The following is a 17,552-nucleotide window of genomic DNA, read 5'->3' as shown; positions in this document are numbered from 1 at the left end:
GCTTCAAATCCACTACTCAGAACATTTTTTCTTTGACATAACTCCCAGCACAGAAGAGACTCCTACCACACCTGAGAAAAAGAGGTGCCAAGGGCGATCAAGATCTTGAAGGCCATGAAAGTAACTTAGCTGGTACTTCTGTTTTAATTCTTCTTGAGTTTTAAAACAAAACTGGAACAAGAAACTTCACTGTGTATGCTTTACCATTCTTTACGAATTCTCTACGCTGTATTTTACGTTAAATAGATATTTCAAGCCAAGATAGGTTGTTTACTAAGTGGATTACTACAAGGTAATAGAAGCATGTACAAGGAAGGTAGAATACTTCAAATTATAGTTTAAATGTCTTCGATTTGCAAGCTTAACTAGTCTTAAGCACTATCTTTCCCCCCTTTTTTTTTTTTGATGACTCGGAAGAGCTGGGCAAAAATGAAAGCCCTCAGTCATATAAAATTACCTAAAAGGAAAGTTAAATAACAGCATCTGTATATGTTTAAACAGACACATATTTTCAACTGGTTACCTGTGCAACTAAATTCTGAGTTAGTAGGGGCCAAGAAGCAATCAAAGTTTCCAAATACTACACACTTCAGCAGTCAGAAAAGGACTTAGGAGATTTTAAAAGCAGAAATGAGAGAATGCAGACTATTGTTTTGTGAAGAACTTTCTTTTCAACTTACTCTTTGCACATGAGCAAAATTTTCTGGTAAGAAAAATGAAAAACAAATTCTGCATCCATCTTTACCTTCTTTACCTTCTGCAAAAAGAATACAGATCTGAGAACATCACATAGCCAATATTGTAATTAACTATCTCACTTTCTGGATGTAATAAATAATGAATTGGCTTAAATTAACCTACCACAAGGTTATCCCACAAAGAGACCATACATACAAACAAATGCAAGAGGAAAAAAAAAGGATAAACTGTTTTTCCTAATTTTCACTTCCTCTTCCTAATATGTATCTTAAAAATAAACTTGGAAGGATGTGAAGGATTTTGTGGCTTTATTAATATAATAAATAAACCACACGACCCAGTTGCTTGGATTTCCAACAATCAAATCTGTTTATTAGAAGCGAACATCGCCTTTTATATGCCTTCGGACAACACATGATTCACCTAGCCAACCACCATGGGACTTACCACTGCCCATGTGTGTTAGAGTGTATTTTGGGAACTACTTCTCCCAGGATGCACCACCCAGCATCCCTGAAACATGTTCCCCACAAGATTTGATCATAATATTGCTGTCTCCTGAAATCCAGAAAATTATTTGTAACATACAATCTTAAGCAAACTTATTTGCAGCCACACTTAATCTCAGTTATGATATTTTAACAGTTAGAAAAAATATTTTTTTTTGTTTTTAATGACAAAGTTTGTTGGAAGTCTCTCAGGTCCCGCTGTTTGATTTTTTCTTTGTTTTATTTTCCTTTACTTTATAGCATTCTTGTGAAGTAGTCATCACTCACAATACATTAGACATTACTTTCCACCAAGGCTGTCCTTAGACCCTTTTCAAATTGTCAACATATATCTTTATGGGCATTGTCAAAATCCAAATAGTGAAATTATAACACTTGAAAAGAGGTGGTCCAACTGGGATCAAGTGGGACCAAGTGGGACTTCTGCACTGGAAGTCTGATTTGGGAGCATTACAAGGATAGGAGAAGTATATTCATATACATACACCATTCACCTGTTCAGCAAGTGGTGAATTTTGAGCTCTCATTTCTATTTCCTTCTATTTCTCTTCTTCCCAGAGAAGAGAAACAAACAGAAAAAACAAAACAGAAAACAGAAAAAACAAAACAAAAGGGAAAAAACCAAATTGTTTCAATAGCTTACAAAAATCTGTGAAGTATTCTGAGCATGTCTGTCTTTAGTTACATTACAAAGATTTACTTAATTTCCTTTTTTTTTTTTTATAAAAGCACTTTAGTGAAGAATAAAAATGTAGAAAAAGTCTCTCGACAAATTCAGAGTTAGATTCTGAATCCAAAGATAAACCAAGCAGTATTTGAAGAGATAAACTGTAACTGAAAATCCACCTTTTCACATATATGATAAAATATTAACAAACAGCAACAACAAACAAACCAACAAAAACAATTAACAACAATAACAGCAACAACAACAAAACAGCACTGAGGCAGGGGTTGTCCAAGAAATGTTAAGCTTTAAATCCAGACTTTGGAAACAACATCTTTCTAAAAACATGTGGAAAAAATATGTTAGAATGGAAAGAAAATTAATAGGATTTATTTGCTATGTTTTACTGCTAGTGGTGTATCAGAAACAAAATATCTGCATTAAATACATGGTGTTCTTTCTCAGCCTTCATCCAGCCACTAAGCCCTTTCGGGCCCAGCCATTCAGGCAGAGTTTGCAGGTTTTCCACTAGATTACTGAAAATTATGCTAAACATAAGTATCCTTCATTTTACAGAGCTCTAATTTAAACGCATATCCTATTACAATGGAACAGCGAGTTTCTAGACCACAACAATCTTGGCATTTGCTCCAGAGAAAGACAGAACAAAATGGTCCTCAAAGGTCCATTCAAGTTCAACTGGATTCTGCTCAAATCACAAGTGGCTTTTTTGTCACTGTGTTGTGCAGCAGAAAGTACACAGTCAATGTGCTTAGACTGCACCAGTGCGTGAAAGGACCACAGGCTTAAATCTTTCACTAGGTGCTCTAGAAGAGGTTGCTGTTTAGATAGAGATGTAACATTTCAGACTTCCACATCTAAGGTAAAATCTCTCTCAAAAGCAGGCACGTGGAGGGTTACATATTAACAACCAGTCCCAGTTACACCTAATGGGATTTGTGTATGTTGCTTTGAAAATGTAGCCTTTAGGCTGCTATACAGTTAGCATAACAAATACCTTCTGTAATGGCCAGGAAGACTGAACATGCAATTAAATAGCTGTGTTTTCTGAATCAGTATGAATTGATTGAAAAGTAAACACTTGAGCTTAATCTATTACTGTCATATAAAATTGGCTTTCTTCCTAAGAGACATTAAGAAATTTGGTCTGACTTCTTACGTCTGTGTGAAGTGTCTCTCAAAGAAGGAAAAATCTGCAAACTATCATCCAGAGTAGAATAATAACAGACATTGCATCATTTGACTGAATTCAGTCTCTATTACTAAGTATATACGTGGACTTCGATTAACTGTGAGCCATAACACTGTTGCACCAGAAACAGCATATTATGTCTACAAGCTCATCAGGCCAGAAACCCTCTATGTCTGAAATTTGTATAGCCCTTAAGGTATTCATATGCTGTTTAAACCTACCCTACAGAACCAATGGGGATGTACCCATTATCACTATAATTTTGCTTGAAATAAGACAAAATAAACAAAGTGAGGGGAAAAGAACTCCTAGATCCACTTAAATAGACAGCAGATTTTTTTATTAGACTGAAAAAGGAAGCAGTTTTGTGCTCTTAACTAAAGAAAGCATATTCAAAGCACAATGAATGTGAGTATGGTATCTTTGAGGATGCAACAGGGGCAGGGAATCAAACATCTTTTTCCTCAAGAGTTACAAAAAATGCATTAATTGCACTATATGCCCAAGTAACTTTCTTTTATCTGTGTATTTAAAACGAAAGGGAAAAGGATAACGAATTAAAGAGAGCCTGGCTTAGAGGCAATAGAGCATATCAGCATTCAGAAAAGAAAAAAAAATCTAAAATGGAAACAATTTGAAGAGAATAAAATTATACTCACAAATCTGAAAATTGAGCGAAATAAAGTGAAGATACACTAGCCTCTAGAATATGTCTCAGACTATGAGACAAATCACTAATAAGTAGGAAATCTTGTAGCTGAAAGCTGGGAGCTGTTTTCATGGTTAGTAGGTCAAGATATATAGTGCACATAACATAAGGAAAGAAATATTTGCAGACAGTGATGACCCCAAGCCCAGCCAAAGTTCTCACAGTTTATAAGAAAAAGTATTCTGCCTCTTAAAAATTGCTTCCCTCTGTTCTCACAGGTCAGCCTCTCAAAAAAAAGACTGCATTCTAGGCTGGCCAGCATTCTAGTACTCATCACACCTGTGAGCCAAAAGATTTGTCTTGTGGCATATGTTGCACAGAGCTCTCCCACTGGGTCAATAGATTTCACAAGCAGTGTAATACAATTGCTGAATTGGATCCATGAAGTTAATTGAAGTAAAAATTACACTGTAGCTGTTTTCTTTCTTTTTTTCCTGCAAGATTATGTTCAGGAAGTAAATTACATTTTTTTTATATTTCTATGAAGGCATTCCAGCATTTTAAGCCTTTCTTGACTTAGGTGCCATAGACAGGATTTCAGTCCTTGAGGTTTACCAGCACAGATTTCCATCCTTATTTTCTTTACAGAGAGGAGATCCTACAGAGAGAAGTTAATGCTTGATGTATTTTTTAGAACTAAAAAGAACTCTTTCTCATGCAGTCCAGTGCTTCTGTTTAAATGGAAACAAAGAGGTTGTCAGACTCAAACCTTCATCCAACACAAAATCCTAGATTCTTAGAAGCCTATGTAACTGTCTAGGTTGTTTGTTTTGCGGCTGGATGGGAGATTCAACTACAACCCTTGATCTATAATGTTTATTGTGCTTTACCTTTGACTGGCAGGACTTGATCTCTTCATCTAGTTCTTTAACTTCACAAGCTCATATCTGCAAAGGGAGTTTTAGAAAACATAATAAATATTTATTAACATGCATACAGCTTTTATACAATATATGATTTTAGATTAATGGCTAAAATTAGAGTAATAGGAAAACTATCTATGGATAAAAGAAGTAGCTGTTTTTCAGACCTCACAATGAGATTTTCCTGTATTTGTGTTAATTATAGAGGAGGCAACCCTCAACATTTAAAGTATAATACCAAGTTATTTTTTAAATCATCAGAAAGAACGGGAAGAAAAAAAAAGGCAATTACTCTTAAATCTGAAATCAAATAAATTTTATTTTTTATTTCCATTGCCATTCTGGGAAACACAGTGCTCCTCAGTCCCACCTTCCATTATGCAAGTAATATCTCTTCTGCGCATGCGTGGCTTTCCCCACGCTTGTGCGCTGCACCTGGGGGGGTCTTTTCCAAATGAGTCTAGGGGTTTACTTCATACCCATAGTCTTCAGTCTCTCTTTCAAGCAATCTTGGAGGACGATCAGCCAATCATAAAACAGCAATTAAATATAGTTTATACAAGAACTCTCTCCAAGGACAAAGTTCCCATTTTATCAGTGCTTGTTTTCTCCTAACTTGGCAGGGAAAGAACAAAACTTTTACAGGTAGCTGGGCCGAACACAGACCAAAAGTATCAGTGTAATTAACCCCTGATACACCGTTTAAGGCAATTTGCATTTCGACAGTCAGAAACATGGCTGTAGCAGCTTGTGTCTGACTACGAGACTATCAGACAAGAACTTTACCTCTAGTACAATCTTTTACACTGGTCTGTATGATATCAAAAGGAGGATGTGAAAGGAGTTTCTGTTCAAGCTCTACATGTGGTGTCTCAGACTAACTGGGAACTTGAGTTTCAGGAATTTGTGACTACTTTTTTTTTTTTTTTTAAGTAGCAAGATCCAAGTCAGTTCAGGATTTTTTTTTTCAATTTCAATTGAGTGCGAAGCATGCCAGGATCACATGTGATTTACTAGAGATGACATTCAAATCTAAATGAGAATGATTATTTGCTACTTAATAGAAAATTCAGGGAAGTAGCATTTTAAATAGTAGACCAGATGTATGAGGAAACACCTATAGCATCAACCATGGATGTGTGAATGCACAGGAATATTTATAAAGGTCATGGTCAGCCCAGAAATTATCTGACGTAATCACACAAAATACAATAACTGTAAGGGACAGTAGGGCTGACTGTAGTTATTGGTAAGTGAGAGAAGGCTTCAGAACAGCTCCTGGGGGAGCATTGATGCAGGGTCAGGACCAGGAACTCAGAGAAGCACTTTAATGGTTCTTGCATAAACATGATCTCTCACAATCAGCTACTCTGTATGCCCGGTTTGCATAAGTGCAGTTTTCTTGGTCTCTTCCCCTTCCAAAACTCCAATGTTTTTGGCTTACCTCTCATATACACAGTTCCTCTGCACCCACTGCCAAATATGACAAAGTCCTCATTGTCACTAATTCAGCTGTATTTACTCCTATAAGGGGCTATTTTGAAACAGATTTTACTAATTAAAACATAAGCACAGTAAGAATTTTGCCATTTTATTACACAACTAGAAACCAGAAACAAAGATTTGTGTACATATGATGCACTCGTTTTGCCTGGAGTAGAATTAATTTTCTTCACAGTAGCTAGTATGGGGCTGAGTTTTGGATCAACACTGGAAACAGTGTTGGTAATACAGAGATGTTTTTGTTACTGCTGAGTGGCACTTACAGGGCATTAAGGCCTTTTCTGCTCCTCAAACCACCTCACCAAAGTGGTGGTCCCAGGCTGGGAGCACACAAGCAGCTGGGAGGGGACATGGCCGGGACAGATGACCCCAATTGAACAAAAGGATATATCAGATCATATGGCATTGTGTTCAACATATAAAGCTGGAGGCAGAAGGAAGAAGAAAGAAGGGGTGACATTTGGAGTGATGGAGTTTGTCTTCCTGAGTCACCATTATGTGTGATGGAGATCTGGTTTCCTGGGGATGGTTGAACTTCCACCTACCTATAGGAATTGTTCAATTAATCCCTTGTTTTGCTTTGCTTGCATGTGTGGATTTTGCTTTACCTATTAAACAGCCTTTATCTCAACCTACTAGTTTTCTCACTGCTATTCTCTCTGTTCTCTCCCCCATCCCGTTGGCAGGTGGATCAGTGAGTAAGCAGCTGAGTGTGGCATGGTTTTCAGCTGAAGTTAAACCATTACACATTGGCAATTGTGGTATATTGTTGAATTTGAGAATGTTCCTCTCTGCTCATCTCTCCAGCCTGTTGAGGTCCTTTCGGCCACTCCTCTCAGCTATGAGGGGAACCTATGAGAATGTTGAGAGAAACAGTGTCAAAAGCCTTGTTGCAGTTGAGGTGGACAATATCCACTGCTCTCCCCTCATCCATCAAGGTAGTTGTTTCACCATAGAACACAATCAGGTTGGTCAAACACGATTAACCTTTAGTGAATCCATGTTGACTACTCCTTATCAATTTCCTGTCATTCATGCTGACGGAATTGGTCTCCAGAATGAGGTGCTCCATCACCTTTCCAGGGACTGAGGTGAAGCTGAGTGGCCAGTAGTTCCCTGGGTGCTCTTTCTTGCCCTTTTTGAATACTTGAGGGGCATTTTGCTTTCTTCCAGTCCTCAGGCACCTCTTCTTATCTCTATGACCTTTCAAAGATGAGCAGGAGTGGCCCAACTATGGCATCCACCAGTTCTCGCAGCACTTGTGGATGGGGCCCGAGGACTTGTGGATGTTAAGTCTTCCTAGGTGTTCTCTAATCCAATCCCCCATGACCAAGGGAAAGTCTTTCTTCCAAAATTCATTTACCTTCTTCTCCCGTGTCAGAGATTCCTGAGAACTGGTCTTGTCAGTGAAGATCAGAGAAAGAAAGCATTTAATAACTCTATATCCTCTGTTACCAGGGTTGCCCCCTCCATTTAGTAACAGGCCCACATTATCTTTTATTTCCTTTTTGTTACTGATCTATTTGAAAAAGTCTTTTTTCTTTCCTCGACATCCTTGTCCATGGTTAATTCCAGGTGGGCCTTGGCTGCCTTTGTCTCATTTCTATGTACTTTGATGACCTCTGTATTCATTCCAAATGACCTGACCCTCCTTCCATCTCCTGTGTGTTTTGTGCTCACACTTGAGTAATGACAGGAGTTCTTCATCCACGGATGCCTCTTGCCCCCTTGGTCTGATTTCTTGATCATCAGGACGCACCCGTCTTGAGCCTGGAAGAGGTTGTCGTGGAATATCAACCCCTCTTTCTTGCAGGGCCTGTCCCCATGGGATTCTTCCAAGAAGATTCCTGCAGAGGCTAAAATTAGCTTTCCTGAAGTCCATGGCTCCAATCTTATTATTGCCTTGCTTCCTCCTCACCTGATGCTGAACTCCACAATCTCATGGTCACTACAGCCTAGGCTGCCCCAGCCTTCGTATCTCCAGCAAAGCCTTCCCTGTTAGTATGGGATCAAGCAGCACAGCATTCCTTGTGGGATTCTCCATTACCTGTGACAGGAAGTTGTCGTCATCGCTTTCCAGGAACCTCCTGGGCTGTTTGTGCCTGTGACTCTGAGGCTGCTTTGAGCTGCCTGCAGAAGGCCTCATCCTCTTCCTCCTTCTGGTCAGGTGGCCTGTAGCAAACATTCACAAAAACCCTTCTTCATCATCCTCAGCAGCAGCAGCAGCATTATTAAATATTAATTATTATTGGTGGTAATGGTTGTTGTTAATGATTATCATTATAATTAAAATTAACATTGTTGTATCACCCTCACCACAGTCAGCTGCGATTATGCCTTAGATTTCCTAATCCCATCCCTTCTTATGCAGGCATCACCCCTATATTCTTCCCTTGATACATGGCACTGCACTGCCTGCACATTTCCTTCTTATACTTTAATTTGTCTAGGAGGTCCTTACTGACCCAAGTCAGTCTCTTTGCTCAGTTTCTCTGATGTAGGAATCAAGAGCTCTCATGCTTAAAGAAGAATGTCCTTAAAGAGCTGACAAATCCATTTGTTTCCTATGGTCCTGAAGGCAGTTTCCCATAAGTTCTATCCACTTATTTCTTACAAAATTGAAAGTTGTTTCCCCTAAAATTTAGCACTCTGACTCTACTTGTCAACAGGCCCATTTCCCTCAAGACTATGAATTTATCAGTGCACAATCATTGCAGACTACCACCTACCACCACTTGTTATCCCTTGTTCTTCTGTGTTGATGAGTAACAGGTCCAACAGTACTTCTCCTCTGGTCAGACTGGGGTGAGGTCTTCAAATTTGAGGTCTTACAGAAGTAAAAATGGGAAGAAAGCACTTACAGGCACAATTCTAGACAGATTTCAAATAAGTAATCTTTTATAATTGATAGATTGCAACGTGGAGCAGATAAGGGCAGATTTGTGTTCTTTTTGGTAAAAAACACGTATACAAAGTTACTTGCAAAAAAGTATACTGAATCAACTGTACTTTCAAGTAAATCAACTAGTATTTTAATTTCAATTTTCAAGTTAATGGAAATTATAAATCTAAATTTCAGGACTGTAGGTGTCATGAGTCTTATAGCGTCTATTATTCACAGAAATCACAGGCCTTTTGTGCTGACTGACATCCAGTTAGTAGAGTTAAGGGGCCTTTTCCAAGAATCTTGCTGCTACAGACAACCCTCCTGAAACGTGTGACCTCAGGGCCACTAGATGTTTCACTTCTGTAAAAGACCGAAGTGCTACCACCTTCAGATTCACAACCTTCTGGCAACAGAGTCAAGATAAAGGCAAACATTTTGTTCCAATGGGATTTTTTTTTTTTTTTTGTGGCAATGCAACTGCTTTCATGAATAATAAAGATACAGAGCCAAAGTGAAGTTCAGTCAGCTTAGAAGAATAAAGTATTTTACAGTTTCACAATGACTGTTCTTATTTTTGGATGCCTGCAAGATCTTGCTGCAAAGCTATTATTATGAGATCCCCTATATGTAAGAACTGGTGTTGCAGGAAGAGACAGAACAGTGTCTTTAGGAATTGTACAGAAGAAACAGCTACAAAACAGTCCCTTGAGACAACTCCATCTAGAAGGAATTTTCACCAAAGTTTGAAGTCCCACCTACAGGGCTCCCAAAACTTTTGAACAAGAGTATTAGCTCGTACTTATCCCCACAGAATTCCTGGGTGACAAAAGAGTGGCAGAGAGATCAAGATTTAGGCTAAAGGAAACAAAAATTTTCTCTCCTTTGCAGTGTTTATCTTTTTCCTTGTCTTGAAAATATCCTTGATTTCATTCAGCCCGTTTATTTCTACAGTAAATATCCAGGCACATGCACTTTGAAAATTATGAACATATGTATTTGGATTGAAATGAGATGCAGAAAATAAAGCAAAAATATGTAAAATAGGAGTTATTGTAAAGTCTACCTCATTATGTTTGCCTGTGTCTCAAGTCTGGGGAGTTTCCCCTTTCTGCCCCCACTGCATATTGTCTAAAGAAGATACTTTAACATATACTCTTTTGAGAGCAGTAAGTCATCCAAAACCAGGAAGATGATATTGAGAATCACATGTATGCTGAGCCCATTAAAAAAAGAAAAAAGCATCTCTAGTCCTTTTGTTTCCAAAGGGGTTCCCTACTTTAAATCATTTCCAGGAAAATCAATTGTAGAAACCAATGCTACGAATCAGACCTCCTTCATCTCTCCCTTTCTTTCCTGGTGCCGTTTGGAGGTTCACTTATAGCTCTGCACAAAGGGGCTGGGAGCAGCTGCAGCTGTGCAGCAGATGTGTCTGGGGATGTTCTGCACATCTGGGATACATTACAATAAACCACTTTGGAGGAGGATCAGGGAGAATGTGACTCCTACCATTACTGTCTCTCCCTTCATAAGATACACAGCAGCTGCCAGATGTTATAGAACAAGCAGAGAGACTTGATCTAGAGATCCAGATCAGAAGATCAGGAACCCTAGAGATCAGGAGTCAGTCCAAGAGAGCTTTACCTTCCAAGGTAGTGGGAAAGTACAAGGTCTGCCCATGCCCAATGGTGCAGGAGGTGATGGTGAGGCAAAAAATTCATTCTGGGAGATCTGCACATTCCCTTCCTGGTCACACCATACCCAACAGTTTTCTTGGATATACCCTTTTGCATATATCCAGTTATGTTTATTTCTGTAGGAGAAATTAGCTGTAATTTGAATTGATCTTTTAGACAAAAGGAATTTATATTGAATTTTGGTTTGAGTTTAAATAACTTCAGAAAAAAGAAAAAAAGAGAAAAAATGAAGAAAATACTGTGGGTTAGATCACCATTATTATATTTTCTAAGCAAAATATTTCCATTTCTTAACTATGAAAACATTTTTCAAAGTCAGCTTAGATTTATTCTTAAGAAGTGTGAAAATTGCAGAAATACAATGCCTTGATTTATTTCAGATTAAATAAAACATTCCTACTGGGTGATTAAATTTCTCATTTTATTATATTTGGTCCAGTTTGAATCACAAATAAATAAATAGCTGAATTTTCATGGATCTTGAATTGGCTATAACTAATCTGATTAGAAAAATAATCATTTGGCAATTTTCTTGGTGAGTGGGCACACTAAATGCCACAAATTCACAGACATGGCTTGTGTCCGATTTAAATAAAAAAGTGTAGCATTTAATATTAGTAAAAAGACTTGTTATAGCTGTGGTGGTCTAAATATAAAAAAGAGGAAGAATTTTTAGTGGTGATGTGAGATGTGCTAGAAAAGTGGGGACAACCCTCTTCCCTTCTTGCTCCCTCCACAGGCAGAGAAGTTCCCAGCACTGTGGTCCCATTCCAAGAACCATGGTAGCTGAGGTACCTTTTAGATCAGTCACCAGAGCTGGGAGCCAGGGCAGATTTTGGACAGGTGAAATGCAGATACCTGCCTGGGCCAACAGTTTGGCCAAGCCTTGCCTGAGTATCACCCTGTAGTGAGCAGCCTTACCAGCACACCTTCAGTTTAGGAGACCCCAGTACTACCAGCCCCTTAGCAAGATTCTTTCATTCCAATTTTAAGTTCAGCAATAAATCTATTTTTCATTAATGAGAGAATTAACAAGAGAGACAACCTCATTTCAAACCTATTAAAAACAAAATTAGGTATATTAAACAAGATATATAAAGTGGTATGGGAAACTTCTTTCACCAATAACCATGACTGCAGCCAGAGTAATCCCATCTAAATTGCTGTTGAAAAATTGCATCCCACGGTTTTCATATTTCTGAAGGTCACTAGCTCCCTCGGACTAGCCCTACCTTAATTTCCCTTGCATTAGTTTTACAGCAGCACAAGTGAATGGCCTTTGAGAGAGTTACTTCTTTCCATAAACTCATTTTAATAAACTCAGGATCTGGTTAAGTAGGTTTAATTACACAGATGCTGTTCTTGTCTCATTGACTCTGGTAGAAGTCTGTGGTGTAAAGCAATCCAAGAAAAATCAGAATCGGCACCTCTGCTTGCACTGTGGTGAAAAGCATGTCTGATTATGCTGAAAGAGCTTGTATCTTAGGTGGGATATACTAGATTACAAGCAGAATATTATATCTAAACATGACATGTAATTCATTGCATCTCCTATATCTCACCTACATCTATTGTCAGATCTTTTTTTTCCTTTTTTTCCTAGTTACAACAAGGAATGGAGATGTGGTAGAAGTCAAAAGGTTGAATTTTACACTTACAGTTCTTATGCAGATGTGCTCATTTTTTGAAGCTTAGCATTTAACCACAGACCATGACTGGAATTTATTAACTCACTAAAAAATTATAGTATTAGGTCCTCACACATTGTGTAGTGACTGCTTGCTTAATTATCCATATCTAAAGATTTAAAATGGTGGCTTTTGCTGATTTAATATTCTATGAGCTTTCTGCTGGTGTGCAGTGTACTGTGTATTAACAACACAGGTCATGGAATACACACTGAAAGCTCACTCTGGAAATACCTGAAGGACACATTGAACTCTTCAGAAATCTGTGTCATAATACTTCATGTGTTAACAGAATACATGGCACAGTGATGCGTAGCAAAGGATCAGACTGGGGTGGGCATCTGAAGTGCTCTGTCTTGCTGCCGAATGTTAGAGTGAAGCATTGTAATTTTATTCCAATTACACTTTTAGTGCCATGATGTCACAGCGTAAATTTGTACTTTCGCATGCAGCTCATGCTGGTGTGATGACAGCTCTTAAAATATTGAGCAATTGTAGGCCCGTCAGCATAAAATTATTCTAACATGGTGCTTTTATTAGTGCTTCAATAAATGCCTTTCTTCTTGTGTTCCAAGGTGGCATTTGCAAATGAGCTAATTTCTCAGCAGTACAATAATTGTGTTGCATTTATTTTGTGAGGTGGGGATGGAGAAGGGAGAAGAAAAATGCTGTTACATAAAAGAGGTTCTTTTGCCATCAAAACTACATTCACCATAGTTAGGCAAGTTTAAAAAAGAGCAAGTTAACTAAATGACTGTACGATTATTTAAATGATCTTGGTGCTTTATAAAGCCATAGAGGGGTATAAACACTTTTTCAAGCCATATAACAAAAGCTGTGACAGCCCTCTCACAAGAAACATTTCCTGAAAGTCAAGCGGAAACTATGTTTGCTAACTGATGACAGATATTTTGGGGTTCAGAATGTAACTACTTCAACAAACTAAATCCAAACCAGATGTCAGCTAACCTAATTCTCAGGGCAAAATGCATAAGAAATAAAGTTAAGGGAGGAAGTGAATTTTAAACTGTTGTCTTCTACTGTTTGTGTCATCTAGAAATAGACAAAACAGTGCAGAGAAAAATGATGCATGAATGGAACTGTGCAGTCATAGTGCTAACTTAACATGAAAGACTTGAATTTACCTGGATGCACACATCTAACAATTAATTTGAGAAGATTTTTTTATAATTTCTTGTTTGATTACTTAGACTTACAAAAACAACTGACTTTCCAAATTAGTGCTCAGTATGCATCACTCAGTGTTCACAAATGCGAAATACATTCAGTCGCCGAAAGCATTTAATTTTAAGGGTGTTATTTTAAGGGTATATTGAGGGTATATACATTTTTAAATCAATTATTCCATGAGCTGAGCTACAGCTGTTTCCAATGCCATAAGTCCTTCTTCCTTTCCTTTTTCTATTCCCAAGTAAAAATAAATATGTTATTAAATTTAGAATTTATTCAAAGTCAACAACACCTTCTACTAAATAAAAATTAAAAGACTTTGAAAATAGACTCTTACCAAATCTCTGAAAATTAAATATTTAATAAAATCTGTTCAGTTGTCCTATAGGTCTGAATTTAAAGGATCTTAGAGTTCTTAAGACAGAATTACACAGAACATATCTGCAGTAAAGGCACAAAAAGTGCTTCAGTGAGAAGTCATCTTAAAGAAAGGACTTAATTAAAGTGCATTGAAGAAGTAAATGTAAGTTTAACAAGTGAAGAGATCTGGTTTTCTCTCAATGATGCTCAAGATATGTGTCTTTACTTAAAATATCAGATGCTGAATAAAGTTGGATTTAACCAGAGCACACAGCAGCACTTTTCTTTTAGTGAGTCAGTTGCATGTAGACAGAATCAGGCACAGGCATAAAAAAGAAGAGAAAAAGAGAGAAGACCAGCATAATACTACATCTATTGCATAACTCCAGAACTGCAGTGGGTATATTGTGAAAGAGCACAGAAGTCAGCTACCACATTTTAGGTGTGTTTCTTTATCTCCTGACATACCTAGCTACAGCTAGGTATAAGAATGATTTGCAGCATGTAAATATCCAAAGACTATAAATATAAATTAAACTAGTCAGGAAATTACTGTTTAATTAAATTGCGAGGCTTTTGTTACTAAACCTGCAAAAACAGAGAATGTTAATGAGATATTTTATAAAGAATTTAGCTGTCAGGTGAGTGTATCTGTTTCGTAAGTAGATTATATACTTACTGTGTATATACTTATATATATATATATGTATATATATAGCTATGTATATCAGTATATATATACAGTAGTTACAGTTGCTGGCAACAGTAATCCAAATACTTTTTTGGGATACAACAGGCCATGAATTAGTTCCCCAAAACTGTTGATTTGTGGCTGATGAGGCCCTAAAATTCTTGAAAGACTTTTAGAGTCTTAGCTACCAGTAGCAGAAATATCAATAAAGAGTGACCTTTTCTGTTAAATTTAATGAGTAAAAATATATAGATAACTGTCAGTCAGTCCAAATAAATCTATCAGAGTTGTGATAACATTGATATTATTCCCTAAGCAAAAAGGGTAAATCCTACTGTTAAGAATGTAAGAAAACGCATTACACAAAAATACAAAATCACTCCGGTTTTTTTGCTTGACAAACTATGATATAACAAATCATCTCACCTCCAAGATCCCATCTTAGATGCCTCCTAAATTATCTTTCTTAATTTCCCTCTACATTTAACAATATTTTAGAGCTAGACTTATATAGAGGTATTTCAGTATCCACCTGTAACAAACGTGGATAGAGCCTTCCTAAATCTTTGTTCGCGAAGCCTAGCCATGAATGAACAGTATCCACACGAATATATTATTTAAATAGCAAGTTAATTGTGTTTTCATTACCCAGTGAAAAAATCAGAGTAGGTACTGTTTCCTTCCATAGATAAGGAAGACTTGGACAAGGGGAGAACTGGAACACAAGGAGTAATGAAGTAAAGACAGAAGATCTCTCAGGGGCACTAGGGTTATGATAGAGACAATTCTAATCCTATTATTCATACAATCTACTCTGCAAAACACTAAAAAACAAGCAAGAGATCACTAAGGTCATCAAAGAAACATAGGGAACAGCTTCAGTCAGTGGCAAATAGGGAACAAGGGACAAGGAAGAAAAGAAACGCATGAAGAAAACGATTGCATTTTTGACAAGATGGAAGTATAAAAGATTAACAAAGTCACATGTCCTGGCAATGCAGTAATCTAAAACTTAAGGATAGTGTATAATAATGCTGTATATAAAATGAATGGATAAATGACGTATTTTTAATAAAAGAAAAATTAATAAAAAATATAATTTTTTGTGGATCTGGAATGAAAACATTAAAAAATATTCTTCAGATCAAACTTGGTATTTTAATCAACCCATAAAGAAATGTCTCATTTAGCTTCCTTTTTTGAATTTCATATTCACAATAAATTTCTTCTGAAATTTTGTTTCAAAAAATATGACAGGCTTGATTCTGTAAATGCCAAGGTAAGATTTTCTGACCTTTTCAAAAGAAAGTCAAAGCAATTAAATCTATTTGCATTGGTTAATATACTTTTGTGAACATATTTTCAATGGAGTTTAATCCATGTTTTTTGGTAAATAAGTTTTCCTGCTATAAATGTTAGTAAGCTTTGGTTTACAGAAAAAAAAGCTGCAGGCAGAACACATGCAAGACTGAGACTTGAGACTGTCCAGTGTGGGGAAGAGAAGGCTCAGGGGGAAGTTATCAATGGGCACAAACATCTGAAGGGAGCATGCAAAGAAGACAGAGCCAGGCTCTTTCCAGTGAAAGAGCCCAATGCAGGACAAAAAGCAGTGTACACAAACTTAATCACAGGAGATTCCTTCTGAACGTCAGGAGACACTTTTTCTCTGTAAGGGTACAAAGTACTAGTCCAGGTTACCAAGAGAGGTTGTAAAGTCTTTATCCTGTATGGACAAGATCCTAGGCAGACTGCTTAAGGTTGTCCTTCCTGAGCAGGGCAGTTGGACCAGATGAACATACAGAGGTCCCCTACAACCTCAGCCATCCTGTGGTTCTGTGATTCTGTGAAGGCGGGGAAAGAGAGTCTGCTCCAAATCAACCAGATGACAGTCTTTACTAGGAAAGACTTCTATTCCATGATTTTTTTTTTTAAATACCCATATTTATTACTTTCAAATATTAAGGTTGAAGTATGAGGGTCCCTGCCATTACAGATTAAGTCTTCATTATCCTTAAGTCCCAGCGTTAAAGGTATTCTTAAGAAATTATAGGAAACTACAGTATCCACCATGTACCTCTTACAGAAATCTCGTGTTTTGAAAATATCCCTTGCTTTGGAAGACTGAAGTTTCTTAATATTAAAAGGAAGAGATGCTCCAATAGGAGAGAAGTAAGAGGACCACTGAAGGCCCTAGCTATGTAGTGGCAGCCCTCTGAGGCTCCATGGGTGACTCCAGGAAGTGGGGGAGGGCTGTATCTACTCCTAAAAACATCAGAGGAATAGCAGGAAAGTCCTTTGGGGAAATATTGCACATGGGGGAAGGTAGAAGACCAAGCCATTGATCCTTGGAAACTGGAGAGTCCTTGGGGTTTTTTGCAACTGACCTATAGCATACAAGGAACAGAGTGACAATGTCACTTAGCAAAAGGAAATATAAACTTCAGCTCCGTAGCTGACAGGTCAAAGGCAGGTGGAGTACTGGTCTTATGGCATGCAGCCCCAGCTTCCTTGCTGCTGGTGCAAGAGCCACAAAGATGTCAACTTTGAAGACAGTATGATAATCTCAAGCTACAATTTGCTTTAATGAGTCTTGTGTCTAGAGTCATTTTCCTTTTCCTAGCTACCAATTGCCCTCTGTCTTCTTTTTCAAATTTCTCCTAACGTGCAGTTCTTCCTCCTAAATTTAAATCATGAATAATAATCCTTACACGCTGCCTCTCCTGAACTGTAGTCCTGTGTTTTGCTGTGAATTTTTCCTATCTCATTTAAACCATAAGCTTTTCACATAGGGCATGCATCTTGTAAATTTATGGTGTTGCAAGTGTGTTTAATGCTAATAATGTGCAGTGACAGGGCAGGGCAGATTCATCAGCAATGC

At 37.6% G+C, this 17,552-nt stretch overlaps 1 long non-coding RNA gene across 1 annotated transcript; it reads right to left on the bottom strand.

The window, feature by feature from the left end:
- Positions 1-1,803: 1,803 nt before the first annotated feature.
- LOC135406899 (uncharacterized) lies at positions 1,804-14,120 on the bottom strand. Its single transcript, XR_010426565.1, has 4 exons — positions 8,893-14,120; positions 8,211-8,335; positions 4,628-4,684; positions 1,804-4,468 (listed from the first exon to the last, which is right to left on the bottom strand). It is a non-coding gene; the product is annotated as an uncharacterized LOC135406899 (long non-coding RNA).
- Positions 14,121-17,552: the final 3,432 nt, after the last annotated feature.

The sequence above is a fragment of the Pseudopipra pipra genome, chromosome Z (genome assembly GCF_036250125.1).
Source record: "Pseudopipra pipra isolate bDixPip1 chromosome Z, bDixPip1.hap1, whole genome shotgun sequence".
Classification (NCBI taxonomy): Eukaryota; Metazoa; Chordata; class Aves; order Passeriformes; family Pipridae; genus Pseudopipra; species Pseudopipra pipra.
Note: the sequence above shows the minus strand (reverse complement) of the source record. Positions and strands in the feature narration are given on the sequence as shown.